The following is a 20,757-nucleotide window of genomic DNA, read 5'->3' on the forward strand; positions in this document are numbered from 1 at the left end:
GTATCCGGCCGAGAGAGACTCTTATCATCTGTTCCGGCATCCCTGGAATGCTACAGCTGCAAAGAAAGCCCGGAAAAGAGGGGGAAAAGCCGTCTACCAGAGGAACACTGCCCGGGGAATCTGCGGATCGCTGTGGAGGGGGCCTTGAGACTGAGTAACTTTTGAACTCTGCTCTCGTGTGGGGGGAGGCCTTGACTGTGTCTTGACTATGTTTGTAGGGACACAGGGGGTGTGGCACGGAGCTGCCCCCCGATCCATCCATGTCCTCCCAACCCCCAGACTACTATCTTCACCACTGCCCCCCCCCCCCACCGTCTTTGCTGGCTGTTTAACATCTGCCTCTGGACTCAGCTGCTCGCCCTGATTCCACTGTGTGGGCCAGAAGCACCAGTCAACAAAACAGGACTCTCTGGACAAGCGTATGGTGGTTCATGTGCCCCCCTTCCCCCCGAATTGTCCACCCCACAGCTTGTCCCTTTTTACCTGACCCCAACTCCTGTTAACCACCTGCCACCGCCCCCGCTGGGGCATCTGCAATGGAGGGCACCGGGGTGACCTCCACCGCTGCCATGCCCATCGCCTCCCCAGACTCTAGGGGAGCCCCCCCAGCTGGCGGAAAAGGCCAGGGCAAGAAGAAGGGGAAGGGTCCCTCTAAAACCACCAGGCCCTCCATGGCAGAGGCCACTCCCACTGCTGCGGCCCCGCCACTGACCACGGCATCCTTCCCTGCTGCCTCCTCCACCAGCTCTGCGGGTGTCCCTCCCTCAGCCCCCAGGACATATGCCAGGGCGGCAGCAGCCCCCCCACCTGCTGCCTCGTCATCTATCCCGCCCACTGCCTCCGCCACCATCAATAGCGGCCGGGGCCCCTTTCCCACCATGACAAGGAAGCACGGTGTCCGATGCCTCCTGGTGCCCGCATCAGCCCATGTGGAGACGTACGTGCGGGCGTTGGTGAGGGTGGTGGGGCCCTTGGCCATTGTGGCGGCCTCCAAAATGTACGGGAAGGTCGTCTTCTTCTTAGCATTGGAGGCTGCCACCCAGGAAGCGGTGGAGAGGGGCCTGGCGGTGGGGGGGGGTGTTTGTCCCCCTAGAGCCGCTAGAGGACCTGGGCATCCATCTGGTCCTGACCTCTGTCCCTCCTTTTCTCCCCAGTGCTGCCCTGTTACCCGCCCTTTTTACCATGGGGAAACCTGTTTCTGTTATCAGCCCTCTCCCTTTGGGCTGCAAGGACCCCACCCTCCGTCACATCTTTTCCTTCCGCCAGCAAGTGCAGCTTCTACTGCTGTCGGCGGCGCGTGATGGAGAGGCGCTCGAGGGGTCCTTCCTAGTCCCCCACCAGGGGGCCCATTACCTGGTGTATTTCTCCACGGGGGAAATGTCCGGAGGGACTGCCCCTTATCCCGACAAGGAGGGGCACCTGGGATCCCCGAGACCCGGCAGGACATCAGCCCTGTCATTGCCTATGCCTCTGGCCACCGAATACCTGAACCCGCCACCCCTCCTCTTCGGACCGCCACTTCTCCAGCTCAGGCCCAAGGGACACCTCCCCTACAACGCCCAGACGAGTGGGAGAGCCCCGCCCTCGCTGCTGACAATCTGGCGGGGGCCAATGGAGGAGGGTGTGGCAGAGATACCACCAGGCATGGGAGAGAGCCTGCCCCAGGGAGAATCCTCCCTCCTTTATGCTGTTCCCCCTCCTACCGTTCCCCCCCCCAAGTCCCTGAGCCATCGCCTCTACCCCTGACATGACCCCTGCTAACCAGCCCCCAGATGATGCCAGGGAGGGCCAGGTTCTAGTCCAGGGGAAGCGAGGCAAGCGGAAGGCTCGAGCTCCATCTCATTCACCCGAAGCAGAGGCCCCCCCAGAAGACCAGGAAGGGGGGCACCGATGCCGAGCCTTCCGCTTTGCCCACGAGTGCGTCCCATCCACCGGTGTCAGCCGGGAAAGACGTGGCAGCACCGGAAGGTAGTGTCTCTCCTCCACGGGAGACCCTCCCCTCCGAGACCCTCGAGGAAGCCCCTTCTGTCCTGACACTACCCAAAGCTCCCGTAAACCCTGAGGCAACCGTCGTGGCGGGTGCCAGCGGGGAGAACCCCAGGGTGGCAGAAAGTGTCCTCTCCTCCATGTTCGAGGAGATCGAGGCCCTAGGTCTGACCCCGGTCACCCGGGGGAGGATGACCTTTTGCCAGCAAACCTCGATTTGGGTGACCTCACTCCACCCCTCTTTTCCCCATGCTCCCTCCCCCTAACTGCTGCTTCTGCTCCCACCTCCGAGAAGCCCCTGGACTCCTCCATCGACCCGGCCGCTGATGGAACCCCGCTGACTACCACCAAGCCTGCTCAGGTGACAGCCGGCACCACACGGCCGGGACATGAGTTGCCAGGGGCACCCCCCGTTGGTGCAGAGCAATCGACTTCCTTCCCGGGCGGGGGCCCTACAGAAGATAATCCACCTCCTGATGCTGTGGCCGCTAAATCCACCAAAGAGCCCATGCCCGGTATCACTGAGAGCTCCCTCCCCACCCCCTTAACCCTCGAGCCTGATCGGGAGGCGCCACCATCCAGCTGCTTGCCTCCCGAAACCCAGAACCTCGCCTCTGCCCCTGCCCCTGCCCCTACCCCTATCCAGTTTACCTCCTGCAATGTTATCGCCACCCCCGGGGCTGTCTCCTTCCCTTTTCCAACTGATGACCCCCAGGGAGCGGCATTTGTGTTCTCCTGCCCTGACCCATTAGGGGCTGCTATTTTCCCTCCACCGCCCCCTATTGCCCCAGGGTTTGAGGTGGGCCTAGAAGCTCCAGCCCATCAGGCACCCCGTCGGGGGTCCGCACCCTGCTTGCCCGTTTTAGTGGGCCATGGGGCTGCACCAAGGGCCCCGCCGGGGAACAATCGGGAAACCGTAACCCCACCCCCCATGAGCTGCGAGGAGCACTGCGGAAGTTTTTAGAAGATGCCCGTGGCTCCCGCAACAAGGTACAGCTTGCTCTCCAGCGATGGGGGGACTTTTCTCAAATCCTCCAGGCCACAAGGGTCCTCATGGGGGAAGGTAAAGGGACGGGGAAGCAGGATGTTGTGGCCTACTGGCGGGTCCACGTCTTCCGTGAACAATTACTCACCTATGGGATGGGTCAAAGACTGTTGCGTGGCCCGCTGGGGGATGTGAGCATCCCTGCCAGTGAGGATCCCCCCCGGCCCTCCCCATGACACCTCTCAGCATCGCAACGTTGAACACCCGGGGTTGTAGGATGGCTCTCCGCAGGTCCCAGGTGCTCTCCTTCCTTCGGGAGGGAGGGTACTCTGTGGTTTTCCAGCAGGAGATCCATACAGCTCCAACCGCCGAAGACAGTTGGCGGCTGGAGTGGGGGGACAGGCTGGAGTGGTGACCCTGTTCTCCCCCGACCTGCGGCCCGAGGTGCTAGGGGTCACCAAGGCTGTGCTGGGTCACCTGCTGCATCTCTGGGTCCGTATGGAGGGGCTTGTGGTTAACCTCATTAATGTCTATGCACCGACATCGGGCCCGGAGCGGCTGCAATTCTATCAGCAGGCATCCGCCTTCCTCGGTACCTTAGATTCTCATGAGTGCCTGGTCCTGGGAGCGGATTTTAATACCACCCTCGAGGAGCGGGACCACTCGGGGACCGAGCAGAGCCCGGCCGCCGCGAACACCCTCTGGGAGATAATCGAACATCACTCCCTAGTGGACATCTGGCGTGACCACCACCCGGATGACACTTCCAAGTTCACCTTTGTCCAGGTGGAGGCCCATTGGTCGCGCCACTCCCGATTGGACCGCATTTATTTATCATGCTTCCATCTCTCACAAGCCCACTCCTCCAGCATTCAGCTGGCCCTATTTTCTGACCATCATCTAGCCACCGTGACAGCCTCTGTCTGTGCGGAGAGGCCGGGGCCGGCCTATTGGCATTTTAACAACAGCCTGTTGGAGGATGAGGGCTTTGTGATGTCCTTCCGGGAATTCTGGCTGGCCTGGCGAGGGCAGCGGTGTGCCTTTCCTTCGGCGCGGCAATGGTGGGACCTGGGGAAGGTGCGCGCCCGGCTTTTCTGCCACGACTACACCCGGGGCACCAGCCGACGGGGAAATGCGGCAATAGAGCAGTTGGAACGGAAGGTCTTAGAGCTGGAGAGGTGTCTGGCCGCCAGCCGCGAGGACCCGCTCCTCTGCGGAGCGTGCCAGGAGAAGCGGAAGGAGCTTCGGGCCCTTGAGGACCATCGGGCCCGGGGCGCCTTTGTTTGATCCCACATCCGCCTCCTTCGGGAGATGGATTGCGGCTCCCGCTTCTTCTAAGCCCTGGAGAAAACGAGGTAGGCCAAGAAACACGTCACCTGCCTCCTGGCAGAAGACGGCACCCCCCTCACGGAACCGGTGGAGATGTGCGGAAGGGCCCGAGCCTTCTACGCAAGTCTTTTCTCCCCGGATCCGACTGACCCTAGCGCTTGCAGAGTGCTCTGGGAGGAGCTCCCTATGGTCAGCGCGAGCGACCGAGACCGGCTAGAGTTGCCTCTCACTCTGGCCAAGTTCTCGGAAGTCCTCCATCGTATTCCCTCTAATAAGTCTCCAGGCATGGATGGGCTGACCGTGGAGTTCTACTGCGTGTTTTGGGACGTCCTCGGACCAGACCTAGTCACCGTCTGGGCTGAGTCTCTGCAGAGCGGGGTCCTCCCTCTTTCGTGCAGGTGAGCTGTGCTCACCTTATTGCTGAAGAAGGGGGACCTCTGCGATTTACGAAATTGGCATCCCGTCTCGCTCCTCAGCATGGACTACAAAATCATAGCGAAAGCAATCTCGCTGTGGCTAGGGTCTGTGCTGGCGGACATGATCCACCCAGTCCAGACCTACACCGTCCCGGACCGCAGTATCTTTGATAACCTATTTCTGGTTTGGGACTTTTTGGAACTCGGGTGTAGAGACGGTCTGTCATTTGCCCTCCTGTCCCTAGATCAGGAGAAGGCGTTTGATAGGGTGGACCACGGGTACCTCCTGAGCACTCTGCAGGCATTTGGCTTCAGACACCAGTTTGTGGGTTTTCTCCAGGTGCTGTAGGCTTCCGCAGAGTGTCTGGTTAAGCTCAACTGGACCCTGACCGAATCGGTCAGCTTTGGGCGACGAGTATGGAAGGGGTACCCCCTCTCGGGCCAGCTGTATGCTCTGGCGATCGAGCCCTTCCTCTGTCTCCTCCGCAGGAGGTTGACAGGGTTGGTGCTGCGGGAGCTGGAGCTGTGGCTGGTCCTGTCGGCGTACGCTGATGACGTGCTCCTCGTGGTCCAGGACCCGGGTGACTTGGTGTGGGTGGAGGCTTGCCAGGCCATCTATTCGGCAGCCTCCTCTGCCCGGGTCAACTGGGTCAAGAGCTCTGGCTTGGTGGTAAGAGACTGGCGGCAGGCGAGCTCCCTCTCACCCACGCTTCAGACCATCCGGTGGAGCACGGGCCGCTGCTCTACCTCGGTGTTTACCTTTCTGCCACGCATCCCTCTCCGCTGGAGAACTGGGAAACTTCAGAGGGCAGGGTGATAGAGTGGCTCTGGAAATGGACGGGACTACTCCGATGTCTCTCCCTCCGAGGGAGAGCGTTGGTGCTTAATCAACTAGTCCTGTCCATGCTCTGGTACCGGCTCAACACCCTGGTCCCGGCCCCAGGTTTCCTGACCAACCTCCGGACATCGATTCTGAGGTTCTTTTGGTCAGGAACGCACAGGGCCCCTGTAGGGGTTCTTCATCTACCCCTGAAGGAAGGAGGACAGGGCCTGAAGTGTCTGCACACTCAGGTCCGCGTCTTCTGCCTCCAGGCCCTACAGAGGCTCCTCTATGGTGCAGGCAGTTCGGCGTGGAGCATACTGGCGCATGTCATCCTGCGCCGCATCCGAGGGCTCCGATATGACCGGCAGCTCTTTTATCTCCATCCGGGAGGTCTTCCGTGAGACCTCTCTGGGCTGCCGGTCTTCTACCAGGACCTCCTCTGGACTTGGAAACTGTTTTTAATGACCAGGTCTGTGGCGGCCACCGAGGGGGCAGATCTCCTCGCGGAACCCCTGCTACACAACCCCCAGCTCCGTGTGCAGGTGGCGGAGTCCCGCTCGGTGCGCCAGAGCTTGATCCTGGCAGAAGTCACAAGAGTCGGAGACCTCCTGGACTATGACCGGGGAGACTGGCTGGATCCCCTGACGCTCGCTCGGCGCATGGGACTCTCCAGACCTCATACCCCCTGGCGCGTACTTCAGGAGGTGAAGGCCGCTTTGCCGCCCGCTGCTCAAGCTTACCTCGACCGGGTCCTGCTCGAGGGCATGCCCCGCCCACCCTCTACCCCAGGCCCGCCGGACCTTTTAATTGGACCCCTGCCCCATAGACCCAATCGACCCCCTCACCTCTTTACTGCAAGCCGGCTGCATGAACTGCAGCCAGTATGCTTCTAAACCGAGCCAAGGAAACATCTATACACGCTCATGCTCCACACCCTTCACGGCCTCACCCTAGTGTCCTGCCCCGACATAAAGTGGCGAGACCTTCTGCCACCTTTGGAGGATGAGCAGCCCCTGTGGGCCAGCCTATATTCCACCTTGGTTCCGAGGGCCGTCGGGGACATCAGTTGGCGGCTCCTTCACGGAGCTGTGAGCACGGGCACATACTTGGCGTAGTTCACCCCCATCCCAGATACTTGTCCCTTTTGCAGTGTGAGGGAAACCCTGGTGCACGTATATTTGGAGTGCGCCAGGCTGCAGCCCCTGTTCCGGCTCCTCACAAATCTTCTATTACGTTTTTGGTTGCATTTTTCCCCTCACCTTTTTATTTATGCACTCCCCATCCGTGGCCTCACAAAGTTGCGGGATCTCCTAGTTAACCTCCTCCTGGCCCTGGCTAAAATGGCCATCTATAAAACCAGAGAGAGGAGGTTGGCCGATGGAGTTTCCTGTGACTGTGGGGCTGTTTTCCGATCCTCGGTCCGTTCACGTATCCGGGCGGAGTTCCTCTGGACGGCGTCCACCAACTCCCTTGATGCTTTTGAGGAGCAGTGGGCGCTGTCCGAGGTTCTCTGCTCGGTGTCCCCGTCTGGTTCCCTTTGTTTGACCCTTTGATTGGGGGAGAGAGTAAGGGACCCCAGCCCCAGCCATCACTGCTGCAGACTCCACCACCTTAGAGGGGTCCTTTCACACGTGGGTGCAGGTGCCCCCCCCCCCGGATTGTCCACCCCACAGCCTGCCCCTCTTGTTGGGTGCTTTCAAAGGAGGGAATTGTTGGTGACACTGGGCATGGGCCAGGTAACTCGAGGGGGTGGCAGACCTTGAGAGTCGATGAAGCTCCCTTGCTCTGGGCCACCAGGTAACTCGGAAGGGTGGAAGACCACGTGAGTCGAGGAAGCCCCCCGCCCTGGGCCCAGGCAAGTTTGAACACTTCCCTCCCCTGAAGCTAATGAGAAAACAATTGTGATTGGTTGCTGTATTACACATTGCATATGCTGTTGTTTTTGTTTTGTAAGTGTGTTATGCAAATAAAAACACCTTTTTTTGCTTCAAAAAAAAAAACACCCTCCTGCTGCCCTCTGGCCATGCTGTATCACAATGCTCATAAGTTCAATTGAGTTGGTATTACTGAAACTAGGTGGGATGATTCATACTATTGGAATGTTAAAATAAATGGTCACAACCTATTTGAAAGGACTGAGTGGGCAAATGGGGAAAGGGAGCGGCAATGTATGTCAAAAATGGCATGAGCTGTTTCTGAATCACTAATAACTTGGAAGAAAGTGATTTTGAATGTTCATGGATCAATATCCTAACAGAAAAAGCACAAAATGGGATATTTGTTGGTGTCGGATATAGACCACCAAATTACACAGGGTTATTAGCGTGGAGGAAGAATTTAATCGGACAAATGTGAATGATAAATGGGAATAATTTAAGAACACCTTACTAGATGCTCAAAAAAGCCACAATAGATGAAGAAGGCCATACTGAATAAAAAAATTACCTAGTTTAGGGGGGAAGTGAAGGCAGCTGCAAATAAATAAATAAATAAATAAATAAATAACATATAACAAATGGAAGAAAGGGGAAGTTGATAGTAATGAATATAAATCAGAAGTTAGGAACTGTAGAAAATTGATAAGGGAAACCAAGAGACACAATGCACAAATATGGACAGCAGAGTTAAGGACAATAAAGAGGAGTTTTAAAAATATATTAAGAACAATGTAATTAATGCAAATCAACCTGAGTTTGGAAAATATATCCTGTCAAACTAACTTGATATCTTTTTTTGATTAGATTACAAGTTGGTTGATAATGGTAATAGTGTTGACGTAATATATTTAGATTTGTCTAAGGTGCTTGATTTGATACCACATAACATTTTGATTAAAAAACTAAAATGACATACAATTAACAAAGGACACATTGAATGGATTAAAAAGCTGGCTAACTGATAGGTCTCAAATGGTAATTGCAAACAGGAAATCCTCATTCAGTGGAGTCCCACAGGGATCAGTTCCTGGCCCTATGCTATTTAACATTTCTATCAATGGTATGGAAGAAAACATAATATCATCACTGATAAGGTTTCTAGTTGACACCAAAATTGGGGAGTGGTAAATGAAGAGAAGAGGTTGCTAATTCAGAGCAATCTTAAGCAAAGAATATGTATTTTAATACAGCTAAATGTAAATGTATACAACTAGGATCAAAGAATGTAAGCCATACTTACAGGATGGGGAACTGTATCCTGGGAAGCAGTGACTCTGAAAAAGATTTTGGGGGTTGGTGAAAAATCCGCTGCATATGAGTTTGCAGTGTGAAACTGTGACCAGAAGAGCTAATGCAATCCTGCAATGCCTAAACAGAGGAATCTCAAATAGGAGTAGAGAGGTTATTTTACCTTTGTATTTGGCACTGGTGTGACCACTGCTGGAATACTGTGTCCAGTTCTAGTGTTCATAATTCAAGAAGGATGTTGATAAACTGGAGAAGGTTCAGAGAAGAGCTGCAAGAATGATTAAAGGATTAGAGAACATGCCTGATGGTGATAGACTCAAGGAGCTCAATCTATTTAGTTTTAACAAAGAGAGCCTGAGTGAGTGTCTGATTGGCTGCTAGCCTGCAGGGGGCGGGCATTAGGGTGTCTGTGTGTTTGCATCAGGGAAGCCTGGCTGTTTAAAAATAGCCAGAGCCTCGCGAACCAGCTGAGCGGCAGCGAACCAGCTGAGCAGCAGGGACAGCAGAGCAGCTCACAGCAGGAGTTTGCCTGGGACTGGTAAGTATCCAAGTGTGTGTGTTTGCTTGCTGAGGAAGTATCCGAGCGTGTGTTTGCTGGGAGGGCAGTGAGAGAGCCTGAGTGAGTGTCTGATTGGCTGCTAGCCTGCAGGGGGCGAGCATTAGGGTGTCTGTGTGTTTGCGTCAGGGAAGCCTGGCTGTTTAAAGATAGCCAGAGCCTTGCGAACCAGCTGAGCGGCAGCGAACCAGCTGAGCAGTGGGGACAGCAGAGCAGCTCACAGCAGGAGTTGCCTGGGAGTTCGCCTGGAGTGAGCCCAGTGAGGCTTACATCTTGCAAACGTCTCTGAGGAAGCTCATAGTAGGTAGGTGATATGGAAGGGGGGGTTCAGCTGTTGTGACCTGCACTGGATGTGCCATGTTTGTCTTTCTTCCACAGGACAGAAGCGACTTTGTCTGTACAAAGTGCAAGCTGGTCTCCATATTGGAAGAGAAGATTGAAGGTCTGGAGCAACAGATAACGACCCTGCGTTGTATACGAGAAACTGAGGATTTTCTGGACAAAACTCAGGATAGGCTTCTAGGGGCACAAAGCTCTAAAGATATAGAGCAGGTTGCACAGAGGAGCCAAGAGGCCAGTGAAGAAGCTTGGCAACATGTGACCTCCAGAAGAGGTAAGCGGAATGTCCGGGTTCCAGTAACACAGACACAGGTAACTAACCGCTTTCATGTTCTCTCCACAGGTACCATTGCGGAGAGTGGACCAGATGATATGTCTGGGGGGAGAAAGCAGAAGGAGACTCCGCTGGTTGGAAGGCATGAGATGCGATGTCCTGAGGTTGGGGGTTCCACGACCACCACTCCCAAGAGGAGAAGGCGGGTGGTGGTGGTCGGGGACTCTCTCCTCTGGGGGACTGAGTCATCTATCTGCCGCCCTGACCGGGAAAACCGAGAAGTCTGCTGCTTGCCAGGGGCTAAGATTCGCGATGTGACGGAGAGACTGCCGAGACTCATCAAGCCCTCGGATCGCTACTCCTTCCTGCTTCTCCACGTGGGCACCAATGATACTGCCAAGAATGACCTTGAGCGGATCACTGCGGACTACGTGGCTCTGGGAAGAAGGATAAAGGAGTTGGAGGCGCAAGTGGTGTTCTCGTCCATCCTCCCCATGGAAGGAAAAGGCCTGGGTAGGGACCGTCGAATCGTGGAAGTCAACGAATGGCTACGCAGGTGGTGTCGGAGAGAAGGCTTTGGATTCTTTGACCATGGGATGGTGTTCCATGAAGGAGGAGTGCTGGGCAGAGACGGGCTCCATCTTACGAAGAGAGGGAAGAGCATCTTTGCCAGCAGGCTGGCTAACCTAGTGAGGAGGGCTTTAAACTAGGTTCACCGGGGGAAGGAGACCAAAGCCCTGAGGTAAGTGGGAAAGCGGGATACCGGGAGGAAGCACAGGCAGGAATGTCTGTGAGGGGAGGGCTCCTGCCTCATACTGGGAATGAGGGGCGATCAACAGGTTATCTCAAGTGCTTATATACAAATGCACAAAGCCTTGGAAACAAGCAGGGAGAACTGGAGGTCCTGGTGATGTCAAGGAACTATGACGTGATTGGAATAACAGAGACTTGGTGGGATAACTCACATGACTGGAGTACAGTCATGGATGGTTATAAACTGTTCAGGAAGGACAGGCAGGGCAGAAAAGGTGGGTAGCACTGTATGTAAGGGAGCAGTATGACTGCTCAGAGCTCCGGTACGAAACTGTGGAAAAACCTGAGTGTCTCTGGATTAAGTTTAGAAGTGTGTGCAACAAGAGTGATGTCGTGGTGGGAGTCTGCTATAGACCACCGGACCAGGGGGATGAGGTGGATGAGGCTTTCTTCTGGCAACTCACGGAAGCTACTAGATCGCATGCCCTGATTCTCATGGGTGACTTTAATTTTCCTGATATCTGCTGGGAGAGCAATACAGCGGTGCATAGACAATCCAGGAAGTTTTTGGAAAGCGTAGGGGACAATTTCCTGGCGCAAGTGCTAGGGGAGCCAACTAGGGGGGGCGCTTTTCTTGACCTGCTGCTCACAAACCGGGTAGAATTAGTGGGGGAAGCAAAAGTGGATGGGAATCTGGGAGGCAGTGACCATGAGTTGGTTGAGTTCAGGATCCTGACGCAGGAAAGAAAGGTAAGCAGCAGGATACGGACCCTGGACTTCAGGAAAGCAGACTTCGACTCCCTCAGGGAACAGATGGCCAGGATCCCCTGGGGGACTAACATGAAGGGGAAGGGAGTCCAGGAGAGCTGGCTGTATTTCAAGGAATCCCTGTTGAGGTTACAGGGACAAACCATCCCGATGAGTCGAAAGAATAGTAAATATGGCAGGCGACCAGCTTGGCTTAATGGTGAAATCCTAGCGGATCCTAAACATAAAAAAGAAGCTTACAAGAAGTGGAAGGTTGGACATATGACCAGGGAAGAGTATAAAAATATTGCTCGGGCATGTAGGAAAGATATCAGGAGGGCCAAATCGCACCTGGAGCTGCAGCTAGCAAGAGATGTCAAGAGTAACAAGAAGGGTTTCTTCAGGTATGTTGGCAACAAGAAGAAAGCCAAGGAAAGTGTGGGCCCCTTACTGAATGAGGGAGGCAACCTAGTGACAGAGGATGTGGAAAAAGCTAATGTACTCAATGCTTTTTTTGCCTCTGTTTTCACTAACAAGGTCAGCTCCCAGACTGCTGCGCTGGGCATCACAAAATGGGGAAGAGATGGCCAGCCCTCTGTGGAGTTAGAGGTGGTTAGGGACTATTTAGAAAAGCTGGACGTGCACAAGTCCATGGGGCCGGACGAGTTGCATCCGAGAGTGCTGAAGGAATTGGCGGCTGTGATTGCAGAGCCCTTGGCCATTATCTTTGAAAACTCGTGGCGAACGGGGGAAGTCCCGGATGACTGGAAAAAGGCTAATGTAGTGCCAATCTTTAAAAAAGGGAAGAAGGAGGATCCTGGGAACTACAGGCCAGTCAGCCTCACCTCAGTCCCTGGAAAAATCATGGAGCAGGTCCTCAAAGAATCAATCCTGAAGCACTTACATGAGAGGAAAGTGATCAGGAACAGTCAGCATGGATTCACCAAGGGAAGGTCATGCCTGACTAATCTAATCGCCTTCTATGATGAGATTACTGGTTCTGTGGATGAAGGGAAAGCAGTGGATGTATTGTTTCTTGACTTTAGCAAAGCTTTTGACACGGTCTCCCACAGTATTCTTGTCAGCAAGTTACGGAAGTATGGGCTGGATGAATGCACTATAAGGTGGGTAGAAAGTTGGCTAGATTGTCGGGCTCAACGGGTAGTGATCAATGGCTCCATGTCTAGTTGGCAGCCGGTGTCAAGTGGAGTGCCCCAGGGGTCGGTCCTGGGGCCGGTTTTGTTCAATATCTTCATAAATGATCTGGAGGATGGTGTGGATTGCACTCTCAGCAAATTTGCGGATGATACTAAACTGGGAGGAGTGGTAGATACGCTGGAGGGGAGGGATAGGATGCAGAAGGACCTAGACAAATTGGAGGATTGGGCCAAAAGAAATCTGATGAGGTTCAATAAGGATAAGTGCAGGGTCCTGCACTTAGGATGGAAGAATCCAATGCACCGCTACAGACTAGGGACCGAATGGCTAGGCAGCAGTTCTGCGGAAAAGGACCTAGGGGTGACAGTGGACGAGAAGCTGGATATGAGTCAGCAGTGTGCCCTTGTTGCCAAGAAGGCCAATGGCATTTTGGGATGTATAAGTAGGGGCATAGCGAGCAGATCGAGGGACGTGATCGTTCCCCTCTATTCGACACTGGTGAGGCCTCATCTGGAGTACTGTGTCCAGTTTTGGGCCCCACACTACAAGAAGGATGTGGATAAATTGGAGAGAGTCCAGCGAAGGGCAACAAAAATGATTAGGGGTCTAGAGCACATGACTTATGAGGAGAGGCTGAGGGAGCTGGGATTGTTTAGTCTGCAGAAGAGAAGAATGAGGGGGGATTTGATAGCTGCTTTCAACTACCTGAAAGGGGGTTCCAAAGAGGATGGCTCTAGACTGTTCTCAATGGTAGCAGATGACAGAACGAGGAGTAATGGTCTCAAGTTGCAATGGAGGAGGTTTAGATTGGATATTAGGAAAAACTTTTTCACTAAGAGGGTGGTGAAACACTGGAATGCGTTACCTAGGGAGGTGGTAGAATCTCCTTCCTTAGAGGTTTTTAAGGTCAGGCTTGACAAAGCCCTGGCTGGGATGATTTAACTGGGAATTGGTCCTGCTTTGAGCAGGGGGTTGGACTAGATGACCTCCTGAGGTCCCTTCCAACCCCGATATTCTATGATTCTATGAAGGTTAAGGGGTGACTTGATTACAGTCTATATGTATCTATGTGGGAACAAATATTTAATAATGGGCTCTTCAATCTATCAGAAGAAGGTATAACATGATCTAATGGCTAGAAGTTGAAGCTGGACAAATTCAGACTGGAAATAAGATACACCTTTTTAACACTGAGAGTAGTTAACCATAGGAACAATTTACCAAGGGCTGCGGTGAATTCTCCATCACTGACAATTTTAAAATCAAGATTGGGTGGTTTTCTAAAAGATCTGCTCTAGCAACTATTTTGGGGAAGTTCTGTGGCCTGGATTATACAGGAGGTCAGATCACAATGGTCCCTTCTGGTTTTGGAATATATAAATGAATATATGAATATGACATTGGTGAGAGCTGACAGTGTTCAGGATCTCTGAAGCTCAAGACACTTTCAAAAAGATGTCAGTGCCTAACATTAGGTGCACAGCTTTGATCATTTGGGCCCAAGTATTCTATATCGTGATGCTCCTTGTTGTCAGTGCAATTCCTTTAAGTTAAAGTTAACTGAGGATGGTTGTGAATTCAACTTTACACATGCCAACATTTCTAATTAAAATGATAACATATAACTTGTAGGTATACAGTAACTCCTCACTTAATATTGTAGTTATGTTCCTGAAAAATGCTACTTTAAGTGAAACGATGTTAAACAAATCCAATTTCCCTATAAGAATTAATGTAAATGGGGCGGGGGGTTAGGTTCCAGGGAAATTTTTTTCGCCAGACAAAAGACTATAAATACATATACAGTATAAGTTTTAAACAAACTATTTAATACTGTACACAGCGATGATGCTTGTGAAGCTTGGTTGAGGTGGCAGAATCAGAGGGTGGAAGAAGGTGGGATATTTCCCAGGAAATGCCTTACTGCTAAATGAGGGACTAGCACTCGGCTGAGCCCTCAAAGGTTAACACATTGTTGTTAATATAGCCTCACACTCTACAAGGCAGCAGGAATGGAGGGAAAAGACACAGCATGGCAGAGAGAGACAGAGACACACATTGTGTGTGTGTGTGTGAGAGAGAGAGAGACGCGCACTACCCCTTTAAGTATGCTGACCCCACTCTAAGTACACTGCCTTTTTAAGTAGATCAGCAAGTTGAGACAGCAGCTGCTGCCAGCAAGCTCCCTCCATCCTGAGCCCTGTTGTGTCACCCCCTGCTCTGTGGAGATGGGGTTCAGAAGCGGTGGGCAGGAGTGGAGCGAGGGGGACACCCTGACATTAGCACCCTTCTTCCCCCATCCCCTGCACAGCAAGCAGGAGGCTCCCAGGAGCAGCTCCAAGGCAGAGGGCAGGAGCAGCACATTGCAGTGGGGAGTGGGACAGCTGAACTGCCTGGCAATTGATAGCCCGCTGGGCGGCTGCCGCACAGGGAACTTAGGGGAGCTGATGGGGGCGCTGCCAGTCCACCCTGGTTCCAAGCTCCCACCAGCTAGCTCCAACGGGCTGCTCTCTCTGCACGCAGTGGACAAAGCAGGCGGCTGCCAAACAATGTTATAAGGGAGCATTGCACAACCTTAAACGAGCATGTTCCCTAACTGATCAGCAACGAAACAACGTTAACCAGGATGACGTTAAGTGAGGAGTTACTGTATTTTCATATTACCAATTAAGAACTCACAGCAGTGACATCCATATACCATAATTCATTGCTTGAAATTTATGATTAGGGCCTTTCCAAATTCAGGGCTGTGAAAAATGCATCAGGGACTGTGAAATCTGGTTTCCTCCATCAAATTTGCCAGGGAAAGCAGGATTGGGGGCACCTCAGCCGGGGCACATACCATGCACCAGGCTCCAGCTACTAGTCTTGGCGGGGCTGGGGAGGGATGGGAATTCCCCTTTCCCTGCAGGGGCAGCTTCTGGAGATAGGTCTGACCCAACATTGGGAGCAACCTGTCCAGGGGAAAAAGGAAGTCTCGTCCCTCTCCAGCCTGGCTGGGAATAGCAGCTGGAGCCTGGCGTACTGTAGGAACCCCCGCTGGAGCTGGAGCTCCCGCAGCCAGCAGCGCCGGGACCAGGGAGCCATGCCACTCACTTTTTAACATGGATGTAGTTTGGCGGGGAAGAGGGTGACGTTGCCCCCACAAACTGCAAGTCTCGAGCAGGCATGGAGCGGCAACGGCAGGGGGGAGCTGATCACCAACGCCGTGAAGTGAAGCCCCTGTCGACACCACTCTGAACCTGTCTGAGGCATGCATTTTCAGGGGGATAATGCTGCTCCCCACCCTCAAACTATGCCCAGTAGTTAAAAAGTGGGGGGCATGGTCCCCAGGTTCTGGCATTGGTGGCTCCCCATGTCTACAAAGCTTCCAGCACCTTTACCCCCAGCCCTGCACCTCCCCATCTCAGAGCCCAGAGCTCCGAGGTCAAAGGGCTGGCTGTGTGTGTGTGGGTACCATATCGTCCTCCTGACCATGGGTCCCTCGGCAGTTGCCCACCTGTAAGGCCAGCCCTGCTCCCTCCCCCTGCCAAACTATGCTACTCTCACATCTACACTGCCTGCTGCTCTCCAGCTGTCCAGCTCTGAAGGAAGCGCCTCTGTCAGCAGCAGTGCAGAATTAAGGGTGGCAATACTGTGACCCCCCCCACACAATAGTCTTGTGACTCTACCACAACAGTCTTTTGGGTCAGGATCCCCATGGTTATCACACCGTGGAATTTCAGATGTAAATACCTGAACCGATGAAGTTAATGATTTTTAAAATCATATGACCGTGAAAATGACCAAAATGGACCGTGTATTTGATAGGGTCCTATTTATGATCCTAATTACTTTATTAACATATCTAAACATTTAACAAATATTCAGAATACATTTTTTTAGCTCCAACAAGACACTGGCTGGTGTGAGTTACGGTGCACTAATTGAATCTGAGTTTGTGAGATGGTGCTGTTTCCATGACCTTGTGTATAACACCACAATTAATATGGCATGATCCGTATCATTTTACTCCTTACATACTGTAATTAATAAAACATATGCACTGCAAAATATGTACTCTGCTGTAATAGTATTTGTTCTAGAATAATGCATATACACATATATTTTACAATCACAGCTTTTTACAATGTAAAAGTATAAAGTGGTTTATGCTCAGTACATCTGAAGAAAAAGGGGCAGAGAAAGGTAGCTTTATGCTACTTTGCAGTTCCCTGATTCTGTGGCCATGTGGGGGTGAGGTGTCAACATTTCCCCGGCATAATTTACAGTCCTCCCTGGGTTGCTCTAAATTCGGTCGTAGGGGCTAATGTGCCAACCAAGAATCAGCCAGACTGCTGGGGGCGGGAGAGGGGAGCAGGCAGTGTAAAGCTAGTTATGCCCGCTTAATGCCTGTTGAAGATCCACCCTGCAGATGGAATCCTCATCAGCCCCTTATGTCCTTTAGCTCTGCTGAGGAACTGACAGTGTAAATGTAAGCATCCCAAAGAAGGCAATTAAATATACTGTGAACTGCTACTTGACGAATCAGATGTGTTGATTTTTTTATCCGGTTGTTTAATTTCTTTATGAAGTTTGTGAAGTGAAAGCAGGAGACACATTTACTTTTAATTAGGAGGTTATTGTTCAGAAGAGGAGTCTGATTGCTTACAGATCACATGTTTAGCAGGCAATTATATAACTTCTTTGGAAGGAATGTACCTCCAATGCTGATGCTATTGCAAATGCTAGGAAAACCTGCTTCAGTTCAGGGAGCTATGAATGCAGAACAGAGAGAGATGTCTCTTGATGCATTACCTAGGGAGGTGGTGGAATCTCCTTCCTTAGAAGTTTTTAAGGTCAGGCTTGACAAAGCCCTGGCTGGGATGATTTAGTTGGGGATTGGTCCTTCTTTGAGCAGGGGGTTAGACTAGATGACCTCCTGAGGTCCCTTCCAACCCTGATATTCTATGATTCTATGAGTCTAAGGTGATCAGACAAAACAACAGTCAGAGAACCTTTTGCCTGCAAGGTTAAGAAATCTTTTCATAAATGTTCCAAGATGCCAGATGAATCATCATTTGACAGCTGCCTGGTTGAAGAAAGGGGAAATCATTTCCAGGATTTGTAGAAAACCGTAAAAATACATTATGTTTTGGGAACTCATCTCTTGAATCTCTGAGGACCAGGGTAGGCTGGGTTGATTGGTTTACTCATTCCCTTTGTGGAGGATTTTAGCAGGGGCTGCTTTTCATATAGTTTAGTGGATTGCCTTAGCCACTGCTTGATCTGCCTGAATATTTCCTTCAGAAAGAATTAGTAACAACTTAAAACCAGTATTTTTGCCTATCATGACCAATGGACATAGCACAAACACATAGTTTCAGAAGGGTACATGTAAATGCACATGTAAATTCTCAAAAAGGAAAATAAGAGAATCAAACTCAAGGGAGAATAAAACCTATTTAGCTAAATAGCAATAGTTGGGATCTTAGCAAAGAGCATTAAACTGTGGAAATAAAACCAGGAGATAGATTTAAGAAACAGAAATAGTACAATTAACCTGGATGTGCTCTAGCTTCCATAATACTAAAACATATTAATCCGAATTGTAACATAAAATCCCAAACCAATTTCTAGCCTGTGAGGTGACAATTTAGAAAAAAAACAACCACACTTTTGGATAAGAAAAGTTTGTGTGCGAAGAGAGAGACAACTGGAGCAGAACTTCAGTTCAAATGGAGTTGGCCTCACGGTAACCAATTAAACGAGAACTGAAGTTAAATGTTTTCGGCTGATGAGGCAAAATTGGAGAAAAATCAATACATTGAGAATTTTTAATGCCTTTAGTGGAAGCACTAATGTGGACCAAGGATTCATTAAAGTATGATCATGTCCCCAAATTCCATGAGTCCACAGAGGAGAAAGATCTGTTATTGGGTGTTGGAAATACTCAGATTGGATTTGTGTTGTTGAATTAAAAGAAACAGAGGGCTAGATCCACAGCTGGCATAAATCAGTTTAACTCCATTAACTTCAATGAAGCTATGCCAATGTATATCAGCTGAGGACCTGGCCCAGCATATTTAAACACTCTTCAAAAAGAAGTGGAAACTCTTGGATGTGGCAGAGGACATAGACATTTGGAGTATATGAGCTAAACAAAAGAATGAGTGACATCAACCTTCAAACATCAGTCACTGTGATGTGGAAGGGCAGCTACCTCCAAAGATCAGAATGTCATACATATCTGATTTAGATATCATATTGGTGTAAATCAGGAATAACTCAGCATATCACATAACCCGTCATTCTTGAGTGCGTATGGAAGCTATGTATGTGCGAAATGACACCTGATAGAGCCCAGGGCAGAAAAGATTCAAGGATTACAGGTGCAGCTGAAGACAATGATGAAATTCAGACGGCTATTTGAAGGTACCATGCAGGAGATGAGAGAGGAGGTGGTACAATCAAATCAAGATTTGCAGACAGCTGCCGAACAAAAGGACCTGGAGGGCGGACTTCTAGAAGAGGTGGGTAATCCATGGAATAATGTGAGCATGAGGACAAGGCAGAGGAAGAGACCAGCTAGTGGTGGTGAAATTGAGTTGAGTAACAAATTTTGCAAACTGGGGAACGAGAAAGAGAAATAGGCAGAAGATGGGGTGATGAGGAAGAAAAGAAGGGAAGACAGTCCTTGCAGAAAAGAAGAAGAGATGATGGAGATAGCCAGGAACCAAACCCTAAGGAAAAATGAGGATGATGTACAGGGGACTGTGAAAGACAACATAAAACAGATTCATACCAACACCAGGAAGAGACAGGTCTATGTGACTGGGGACTCCATATTCAAAAGAATTGGCAGATGAGACCAGATCTAGAGAACAGAAGAGTGTGCTGTCTACTAGGAGCATGGATATGAGATGTGGACATGAGGCTGAAGAGGAAGTAAGGGAAAAACCCACTGGTTGTGCTGCATGTTGGAACAAATGACATGGCTAGATTCCCATTGGAATGGATCAAAGATGACTGCGCTCGGTTGGGTAATATGTTTAAAGAATTGGAAGCTCAGTTGATTTTCAGTGGAATACTTCCAATCCCTAGAGAAGTAGGTTGAAGGTGTATGAAAATAATGAAAATTAACAGGAAGGTTTTGGGATGCTTAACCATTGGGAGGCATTCACAGAAAGAAGACTGTTCTCAACTGATGGACTCCACTTGGGTATCTGGGGTATTAATCTTCTGAGATCCATGGTGGCATGATTTATAAGAAGGCCTTTAAACTAGAAGATGAGAGGAGAAGGTTGGGAGAGACTCATGACGCTTACCATGCCTGGTTTCAATTCACAGGCAGAGGAAAATCAGCTAAATGAAGATTAGTAAGGGATAATTCACAGTCTAGAAAATTGTGTGAGGTCTATGGGAAACAATAGAAATTGCAAGGGGTCTGGGCAGTAAAATGGGGAATGTGAACTACAGGTGAAGGAAGTCAAACCCAATATTACAGGGATTACAGAAACATGGTGGAGTAACACTCATGACTGGAATGCAGGTATTGCGGGGTATGTGCTGTTTAGAAGAGATAGGAATAAAGCTAAAGGTGGTGAGGTAGCATTGTACATCAACAGAGGTAAACTATAAAGAAATACAAATGTGATAGTATGGGCAAAACAGAATCTGTTTGAATCAAAATCACTTTAGGTAAGGATTGTAAAATGGATCTGTTGGGATAGCGTTTTGACCTCCATGGTCAGACTCTGATCTGGATAGAGAGCTCTTATTATATTATATGAGAGAGAGAGAGAGAGAATATTTTGGGAATTATGTCAAAATGGGAGACTTTAACATCTGCATATAGATTGGAGAATACATGCTACTAAATACTGGTAGGGCTCACTTATTTCTGGAGGTGATAGATAACAGTTTTCTTCATCAAATCATCAGTGAAGCAACAAGAGGTGATACAATTTTAGGTTTGGTTTTGGTAAGTAATGAGGACACTATAGAAGAGCTGATTGTAGGGCACAACCTTGGATCAAGTGATCACAAATTGATTCAGTTCAAATTAAATGGAAGGATAATCAAAACCAGGTAATCAACTATGATTTTTTATTTAAAAAGGGCAGCCTTTGGGAAATGAAGGGAATTTCTTAAAGAAGTCAGCTGGACTGAAGAGCTCAATAATTTAAATGTGGAGGAAGCTTGGTGAATTATTGGGCTGGAGGGA

This window comes from Chelonia mydas, chromosome 2 (assembly GCF_015237465.2).
Source record: "Chelonia mydas isolate rCheMyd1 chromosome 2, rCheMyd1.pri.v2, whole genome shotgun sequence".
Lineage (NCBI taxonomy): Eukaryota > Metazoa > Chordata > Testudines > Cheloniidae > Chelonia > Chelonia mydas.